Consider the following 10,464-nt stretch of genomic DNA (forward strand, 5'->3'; position numbering starts at 1 on the left):
CACAAAAATAAGAGCTGATGTTTTATCTGAGGCTCCTTCCTTGGTTAGGCCTCGTTATCATGTGTAATATTAATATTATTATTCTAATAAAATAATGGCAGCTTATTATTAAATATATCAAAATTCTATACTTATAACTTTTAGATTCTTGAGTTGGAAACCCTAGCTGCATTTTGGTCCTTTTTCTTCTTGCCGACAACCAACCACAAGGAAACTAAGGGGGAGGTGGCCACTGCCCCTCCCCCCCTTTGCCCATCTTCTCCTTTTTCTCCTCATCTTCCCTTCTTTTTCTCCCATCTTTTCCCCTCCTCTTATGCCCTCTTCTCTTTCCATTCCCCTCCCCATATAGTCTAGATCTGTTTGGATTTAGGTTTTGTTTGTTTGTTTGGTTTGGTTGTTTTTGCAGTGTTTTAGGTGACTGGTAGTGACGTTGGATTGTGTCTATTATCTGGAGAGTTGTGATACCTGGTGGCTGATGTTTTGTCTCTATTTCAACGACGACGGCAGTAGCGACACTAGCGATAGTTATTGGATCTGGTGCTCTTCTTTACTCTGCACTTACCAAAGAACTATGCTTGGTCATAGGAGGTTTTCTTTGTCAGGTTCTGAGTTGAAGAGAGTGCTTCTTAGGGGTTCTTTTATTGTTGTTTCTGTGTTCCTCCTCTGTGTTCTCTCCTGTTTTCTGTTATGGTATGCCTTGTAGTTTGTATGGGTGTCAAAATACAATGATTTTGCTCATAGAAGGCTTCTTTTGACAGTTGGGATGTTCTATGGTCCTCTCCTGTGGGTTTACTATTTGGGGTTTCTGTCGTCCTCTCATGTGGGTGTACTATGTTAGTATCTAGTTGAGGTTCTCGTCGGAGTTCTTTTTGTTAGTTTTCGTTTTTGATTTGTTCTCTTATTGTAATGGTCCAAAGCGATTAGAATTGAACTCTCTTGTTAGTCCATGACTCTTTTCTCACCGGGATTTGTCCCATGAGATTGTCCTAGGAAGGTTTTAACGAGGTCACTGTATCATGTTGCTCTTTGTACGTCTTTGGTTCTATTAATAAATTCTCTTTCTTAAAAATAACAAAAATAAATAAATAAATAAATAAAAATTTAGATTATTGATAACGATGTCAACAAGAGAAAATGATTAAAAAGTCCTTTCTCCAATTCGTGATGTTACAAAATGAGACTTCAAATTGTAAAACTATAGTTGGATACGAGTATAAAACTGAACCAGGCAATGTATGGGCCAGAGTGACCAAGGATGTACGCCAGTGAACTAATGGCAATTTCTCGTTGCATGCACGCATATGCAATTGAAGAATGCCATAATAATATGTGTTTTTACTAAATTATCTGCACTAAAATAAAAACTGAGGCATTATCTGAGGCTCCTTCCTTGGCTAGGCCTCATTTTCAATTTTGATTTCAACTTTGATTTCGCTTAAACTTTGATTTTGAGCTAGACTGTGATTTCGACTTTGATTATGATTATCTCCCAATTCGTGCCTTAAGAATCAGTTTCTCCCAACTCTATTTACCAAAACCAAAAACTCTAAACTTTTCAATTCGTCTGGCTACTCTCAGAGTTTCATGCCCTAGTTTCCTCTCGCCAAAAAGCCAAAAAGACTTGGCTTTCATGTAATGCTATACTCCTCGATTGAACAAGCTGCGTCTTCAAATTCAGCTTTCTCACTTCCTTTCTCTTTACTTTATTTTCTTTTGTTTTCCAGCCGGGAAAATCATGGAAGCATTACAAATTTAAGAGAATATTCTAGTATAAGGGTCCAAACTGTACTATTTAGGTATTTTCATTTTGATTAACTAGAAATTTGGCGAAGAAAAAATAGTGTTCGTCTTTTAGTGTTTGATTTTCATTATAGTGAGTTATGTGAAATCGAAATGTTTCTTGTGTGATTTCATCACTGCTTTCAAATTGCAAATTAAGGATTTGAAGGTTACAAACTACTATGTAGACAATTTTTGGGAATTTAAGAGGCAGTACAGTGTTTGTATAAGTCTTGAGATAGACCAATTTACCACGCTCGATTTCTATATATAATTTTTTTTTAAATCATTCTTTCGTTTTATTTATTCTGTTAATTTGTCATCATGGGTAATATGTGTTTGTACCCAATTTTAGTAAATGGACTAAAAATGGTTTAACGGGTTAAAAGAATATTTTGAAGATAAATCCAGGCCCATTAACATTTGTTTTTTCTCAAAAAAGTCATCTCTTTCTTAAGGGCTTTTTGGAATAAATCGATAGGAAGGCCCCAAACTGTGAAGGATCATATCCTTATCTCGCACTAAAGGTTAAAAATCGATAAACGTGTTTCCTAGGCCCACGTGAGAGGCTGAAGGGGATTATCACATTTAATAACGACTTGACCTCCTTCTCTCCCAGTAAGAAAACAAGTCATACAGAAGCCACCAAAACCAGAGGAGGATCAAATTGCCAGCCAGGTCTTCTAGTACGAAAGGGTCAAATCAAGAGAGCTTCACAAAGAAAACTGACGGTTCCTGACAGAAGCCCTCCATCATTCCCTCTATGAACCAGTTAAGATCAACAAACCAACAGCTGACCTTGAACCACAAGCCAAAGGTCTTGTCGCAGTTTCCATCATTATAAGCTCCTTCCTCCTCTATAAATAAAGAAGGGGACTCTCTCCCCAAAATCAAACGCAACGTCTCAAAAAACACTTAAAAACTCTCAAGATAGCAATCTGCCTACTCTCTTTAGATAACCAGACGACAACTCCTGTGTTTATCTCTCGTAGCTCTGCCATATTCATGGTATGATTTTCTTTTAAAAGTAATCTGTTTCAATTCTTGTAATCACTTAACTGGATTGAGAAATCTCCAGTCTCTCTTTCCTTGCTTTGTAATTCTGATTTAAAGATAATTGATGGATTAGTTGAAGAAGGTTCTGTTATTTAATCTCAATTACACTTATACCAAGTATAAGTTGCAGAAAAATCGTCTTAAATAAATCCACTTAGTTAACTAAAAATGAATTATGGACCATTTTAGTATATAAAATTGAATTCCCGCCTTCGTCCTTTTATAAAAGTCCAAAGAACCAACATTCGGGATGAAAAGCGATTGGGGCCTGAATGAAATAGTAACGATAGGAGGGATAGGAAGTTGACTTGGGCCCGAATTAACTATTAATCCAGCCCGTGCGATATAGATATTTTAACTGGTTGATAAAACCCAGATAGGGTCTTACTATCCACGATCTTGGTCTCTCTCTCTCTCTCTCTCTCTTTTACTTGTTCAGGTATCGCTCATACTTGTCAGGTTGACACTCACGAAGGAAAGAATATTGAAGTCCTCTTAACTGAGGCATAGAAAAGAATCAATCCAGGCTATTACCCCCCCGGAGCACAATGGCTTGAGAAGAAGTCTAGAAAAAGACGTGTAAGTTCCATCAAAATTAACCATCATAAGCATCCATACCAGGTCTATTAGGTTGGTCCTATACCCAATAGTGGCACGCCTAGGTAACACCACGAATCAGAATTGAGAAAAGTTGACATATATGGCCTCAACTGGGCCCGCTCGCTTTTGGCAAACTGATTCAACTTTCAATTTTGTTCAGAAATTGAAGGAGTCCTCTCTGTGAGCCAAGAAACACCATCTAATCGGGGCATTGGTGTTGATCTAACTAAACCTCTTCGTTCCTCCAAGCAAAGCTGACCCCCGTGGGCAGCGAAAAGGAACGGCGAACGGAAAAAAGGATCAACAATATGATAGCTTCTAATTCCTTCTTCCTAATTCTTCTTCTTTTTTTTGTTTGTTATTCTCTCCTAAATGAAATGAAGACCTAACTTATATCAAGAAGAAGAGGATGGGTCCTTACAGATGAAGTTTTTAAAATTAACATTATTGGAAGACAATAGGAGTATCGGCAAGTCGATACGAGTATCGGAGTATCGGTAAGAATATCGGAGTATCAAATACGAGCATGCCCATCTTTAACAATGTCTCATTTCAATTAATACATAAGAAAAATAAAGGCAGAGTTGAAAATAGATTTTTCAGTTTGGAAAGTGACATTGAGATTTAAAAATACTAGACATTAAGATGGCAAGAGAGATCTAAAAGGATCAGACCCAAAAAAAAATTGAATGAAAAATTGAAAATGCCCTAGAAAGGGAGGAAAATTTAGTTGCAATGGGGATAACAATGTTTTGCTATCCCGATCAATAATACCACGTGGCCTAGAAGGAGGCATGTTAATCCAACTCATATGGTCCACCGTCATGATTAAAGAAAGCCTACAAGAACGGGAGGCATTTATGCTAATCAATACCTTAGCAGAAAGATTACAGGAGGAAGGAGTAGAACAACAGACATCATAAACAAGCACCGCCAACTATATGGCAAAGTTCATATCCGAAAAAGCCTAGACCGAAACATTCGGAATGGAGGAAGAGATCCAACTTGCACCTACCAAGTTAAGTCAAACCTGGACTTAACCCCTACTTTCCCATGTGCAAGGGAACAATTTCTGAAGCCTGGACTTACCAAACATGGGAAAGAAATTAATTTCTCATCCCCAAGCCTCCTTCTCCTTGAACCAAACGGGGCCTACAAGTTATTAGCTTCAAGCCTTTAAGGATTTTCATAACAAATCTTCCAATCTCATACCAAGGGGGGAAAAAAAAGGGGGATTCATGTATGTAGTTTCTAGATTAAAATCTCACTCTTTAAGCATGCCATTATCTAAGGATTAGATATTACTACACACGGACAATCTTATGAATATCTGCAATTCGTCCTTCGATGGCCAAAGACGTTATATCAAATCAACAATAAGACGTACATTTCTTCAAAGATCTAAATTATGTGGATTTCAACTTGCTCTCACTTATATGTTTGTCTCTCTCCTATTGATTTGCCTCTCCATACGAGGGAGGGTGTTTAGCTTAAGGTTTTAGGGCATGGTTGTCTAAGAACAATAAGGTAAATATGTTTTATCCAATTACATGAGATACCCTTATCTTCAAAAACAAAAAAATGGGCAAAATTAAATTAGCAAGGATGGACATATGTGAATGTGAGCTTTTACACATTGCCACTAATTTTCTCCATGCTTTTGTTCAAATCATTAACAAAATAAGAAACTTTAGTAATTGAAGCGAAAGAGACTAATTATCAAAACAGAAAATATGAAAAAAGAAGCTCCCAATCCGAACTTTAAGTCACAAGTTTAACAGTTTACTTTAAAACAAGAGCAAGTTACGAAACAATCTCCTGATTTCCTTGTTAAACATCAACCGACCCATTATTGATGAGGATTGAGAATCTAAGAGCACATGGACGATGGATCTCTCTCTCTTTTTGAAAACAAAACAAAAAATCAACTTCATTATCCTTAGCGAATTTGTTCTGGATTAGTTGTGTTGCAATGGAACATCGAACCTACCTAGCTAAAAGGAAAAAAGAAAGGCCACTATGACAGTACCCCTAGTATTGGTCGTCATTTTCAATCCTCATAAAAGCAAACTTACTTCGCCATAATTTCAGGTTGTTCTCAAGGCAGGAAGGTAAGGACACTTCAAAAGATTCCTTCTTATCATCTATATAAGGAAATGTGTTCTCATCAAGCTAGCGGACAAGGCAAATTAGCAACCTTTATACTCGATATATTATTCCAAGCAGATATACATGTGAAGAATATTATGATCTTGATCAATATGGAATCTGTATCACATATATCCTCTGCATATATGTGTGCATGCCAACAACTATAAAAGGAGACCATGAGGCAATGAGTTGATCATCAAAGCAAACACACAGATATCCCAACTAAAAATCAATCAGTGAGACAATGGCTGGAACTGGAACCAATGATATTAAAATTAAAGGGTTCGATTTGAGCAAAAACAGCGGCAACACGGCGGGATTAACCCACTTCGCCAACAGAGCTGATGGGGGCGACAAGGGCGACAATAAAATCGAGGTTGAGGGTGCTAAAGCGCAAGATAACAAGGGAAACTTGAAAGTACTTACCGATTTCGCCCAACGCGGTGAAGTGGGCAGGTCGGATCGCCAAGAACTACTCAAGCCTCAGGCATGAAATTGAAGAAGGCCATACCATATATGTGCTGAATTATCTACACAAAAATAAGAGCTGATGTTTTATCTGAGGCTCCTTCCTTGGTTAGGCCTCGTTATCATGTGTAATATTAATATTATTATTCCAATAAAATAATGGCAGCTTATTATTAAATATATCAAAATTCTATACTTATAACTTTTAGATTCTTGAGTGGGAAACCCTAGCTGCATTTTGGTCCTTTTTCTTCTTGCCGACAACCAACCACAAGGAAACTAAGGGGGAGGTGGCCACTGCCCCTCCCCCCCTTTGCCCATCTTCTCCTTTTTCTCCTCATCTTCCCTTCTTTTTCTCCCATCTTTTCCCCTCCTCTTATGCCCTCTTCTCTTTCCATTCCCCTCCCCATATAGTCTAGATCTGTTTGGATTTAGGTTTTGTTTGTTTGTTTGGTTTGGTTGTTTTTGCAGTGTTTTAGGTGACTGGTAGTGACGTTGGATTGTGTCTATTATCTGGAGAGTTGTGATACCTGGTGGCTGATGTTTTGTCTCTATTTCAACGACGGCGGCAGTAGCGACACTAGCGATAGTTATTGGATGTGGTGCTCTTCTTTACTCTGCACTTACCAAAGAACTATGCTTGGTCATAGGAGGTTTTCTTTATCAGGTTCTGAGTTGAAGTGGAGTGCTTCTTAGGGGTTCTTTTATTGTTGTTTCTGTGTTCCTCCTCTGTGTTCTCTCATGTTTTCTGTTATGGTATGCCTTGTAGTTTGTATGGGTGTCAAAATACAATGATTTTCCTCATAGAAGGCTTCTTTTGACAGTTGGGATGTTCTATGGTCCTCTCCTGTGGGTTTACTATTTGGGGTTTCTGTCGTCCTCTCATGTGGGTGTACTATGTTGATATCTAGTTGAGGTTCTCGTCGGAGTTCTTTTTGTTAGTTTTCGTTTTTGATTTGTTCTCTTGTTGTAATGGTCCAAAGCGATTAGAATTGAACTCTCTTGTTAGTCCATGACATATGTGGTACTCTTTTCTCCCCGGGATTTGTCCCATGAGATTGTCCTAGGAAGGTTTTAACAAGTTACTATATCATGTTGCTCTTTGTACGTCTTTGGTTCTATTAATAAATTCTCTTTCTTAAAAATAACAAAAATAAATAAATAAATAAATAAAAATTTAGATTATTGATAACTATGTCAACAAGAGAAAATGATTAAAAAGTCCTTTCTCCAATTCGTGATGTTACAAAATGAGACTTCAAATTGTAAAACTATAGTTGGATACGAGTATAAAACTGAACCAGGCAATGTATGGGCCAGAGTGACCAAGGATGTACGCCAGTGAACTAATGGCAATTTCTCGTTGCATGCACGCATATGCAATTGAAGAATGCCATAATAATATGTGTTTTTACTAAATTATCTGCACTAAAATAAAAACTGAGGCATTATCTGAGGCTCCTTCCTTGGCTAGGCCTCATTTTCAATTTTGTTTCAACTTTGATTTCGCTTAAACTTTGATTTTGAGCTAGACTGTGATTTCGACTTTGATTATGATTCTCTCCCAATTCGTGCCTTAAGAATCAGTTTCTCCCAACTCTATTTACCAAAACCAAAAACTCTAAACTTTTCAATTCGTCTGGCTACTCTCAGAGTTTCATGCCCTAGTTTCCTCTCGCCAAAAAGCCAAAAAGACTTGGCTTTCATGTAATGCTATACTCCTCGATTGAACAAGCTGCGTCTTCAAATTCAGCTTTCTCACTTCCCTTCTCTTTACTTTCTTTTTTTTTGTTTTCCAGCCGGGAAAATCATGGACGCATTACAAATTTAAAAGAATATTCTAGTATTAGGGTCCAAACTGTACTATTTAGGTATTTTCATTCTGATTAAGAGTTCTTTTCTAGAAATTTGGTGAAGAAAAAATAGAGTTTCTGTTTTAGTGTTTGATTTTCATTATAGTGAGTTATGTGAAATCGAAATGTTTCTTGTGTGATTTCATCACTGCTTTCAAATTGCAAATTAAGGATTTGAAGGTTACAAACTACTATGTAGACAATTTTTGGGAATTTAAGAGGCAGTACAGTGTTTGTATAAGTCTTGAGATACACCAATTTACCACGCTCGATTTCTATATATAATTTTTTTTTTTCTAAATCATTCTTTCATTTTATTCATTATGGGTAATATGTATTTGTACCCAGTTTTGGTAAATGGACCAAAAATGGTTTAACAGGTTAAAAGAATATTTTAAAGATAAATCCAGGCCCAGTAACATTTGTTTTTTCTCAAAAAAGTCATCTCTTTCCTAACGGGCTTTTTGGAATAAATCGATAGGAAGGCCCCAAACTGTGAAGGATCATATCCTTATCTCGCACTAAAGGTTAAAAATCGATAAACGTGTTTCCTAGGCCCACGTGGGAGGCTGAAGGGGATTATCACATTTAATAACGACTTGACCTCCTTCTCTCCCAGCAAGAAAACAAGTCGTACAGAAGCCACCAAAACCAAAGGATGATCAAATTGCCAGCCAGGTCTTCAAGTACGAGGGGTCAAATCAAGAGAGCTTTTACACATTGCCACTAATTTTCTCCATGCTTTTGTTGAAATCATTAACAAAATAAGAAACTTTAGTAATTGAAGCGAAAGAGACTAATTATCAAAACAGAAAATATGAAAAAAGAAGCTCCCAATCCGAACTTTAAGTCACAAGTTTAACAGTTTACTTTAAAACAAAAGCAAGTTACGAAACAATCCCCTGATTTTCTTGTTAAACATCAACCGACCCATTATTGATGAGGATTGAGAATCTAAGAGCACATGGACGATGGATCTCTCTCTCTTTTTGAAAACAAAAACAAAAATCAACTTCATTATCCTTAGTGAATTTGTTCTGGATTAGTTGTGTTGCAATGGAACATCGAACCTACCTAGCTAAAAGGAAAAAAGAAAGGCCACTACGACAGTACTGCAGTATATTATTCCAAGAAGACAAATGTAAACTATATACGTGAAGAATCTCTAGTATTGGTCGTCATTTTCAATCCTTATAAAAGAAAACTTGCTTCGTCATAATTTCGGGTTGTTCGCAAGGCAGGCAGAGAGAGTACGTAGCTTGGCAAGAAAGGTAAGGGCACTTCAAAAGATTCTTTCTCATCATCTATATAAGGAAATGTGTTGCCATCAAGCTAGCGGACAAAGCAAATTAGCAACCTTTATACTCGATATATTATTCCAAGCAGATATACATGTAAATATATGTGAAGAATATTATGATCTTGATCAATATAGAATCTGTATCATGATCAGTGGGTGTATCGATCGACCATCCAAAGAAAAAGGATATCCTCTGCATATATGTGTGCATGCCAACAACTATAAAAGGAGACCATGAGGCAATGAGTTGATCATCAAAGCAAACACACAGATATCCCAACTAAAAATCAATCAGTGAGACAATGGCTGGAACCAATGATATTAAAATTAAAGGGTTCGATGTGAGCAACAACAGCGGCAACACGTCGGGATTAACCCACTTCGCCAACAGAGCTGACGGGGCCGACAAGGGCGACAATAAAATCGAGGTTGAGGATGCTAAAGGGCAAGGGAACACAGGAAACTTGAAAGTACTGACCGACTTCGCCCAACGCGGTAAAGTGGGCCAGTCGGATCGCCAAGAACTACTCAAACCTCAGGCATGAAATTGAAGAAGGCCATACCATAACCACTTGTCTGCTTGATAGATATATGTGCTAAATTATCTACACAAAAATAAGAGCTGCTGTTTTATCTGAGGCTCCTTCCTTGGTTAGGCCTCGTTATCATGTGTAATATTAATATTATTATTCTAATAAAATAATGGTAGCTTATTATTAAATATATCAGAATTCTATACGTATAACTTTTAGATTATTGATACTGATGTCAACAAGAGAAAATGATTAAAAAGTCCTTTCTCCAATTCGTGATGTTACAAAATGAGACTTCAATTTCAAAACTATAAATTGCACACGAGTACAAAACTGAACCAAATATGAAGTAATGTATCGGAAACTTGACTAAATAGAATACAACATATGTCGAAATATTTTTATCATACATGGTTTCTAAGGTTCGTGAAATTATTAGCTTTAGTCCTTCATGTTTTTTTGTGACATCATTGGTCCTTTATGTTACTCCTCCTCACACATCAATTTGGTTCTACCGTTTGGATTCGTTAAAATTTATGTTAAATTGATGGCATGGCATGTATGTGGTACCCACATATCCAATAAGATAATGACCCGCGGATCTAAGTAAAATATTTGTTTTTAAAAAATAGTTTCATATTTAAAATTGTTAAAGGGCGAAGACTCATTAGGTAACTCGAAGTTTGGGTTGTTGAAGCCTTCAAGCGTGGTTTTGCTCACAAAA

Source organism: Prunus dulcis, chromosome 1 (genome assembly GCF_902201215.1).
Source record: "Prunus dulcis chromosome 1, ALMONDv2, whole genome shotgun sequence".
In the NCBI taxonomy this organism is placed as follows: domain Eukaryota; kingdom Viridiplantae; phylum Streptophyta; class Magnoliopsida; order Rosales; family Rosaceae; genus Prunus; species Prunus dulcis.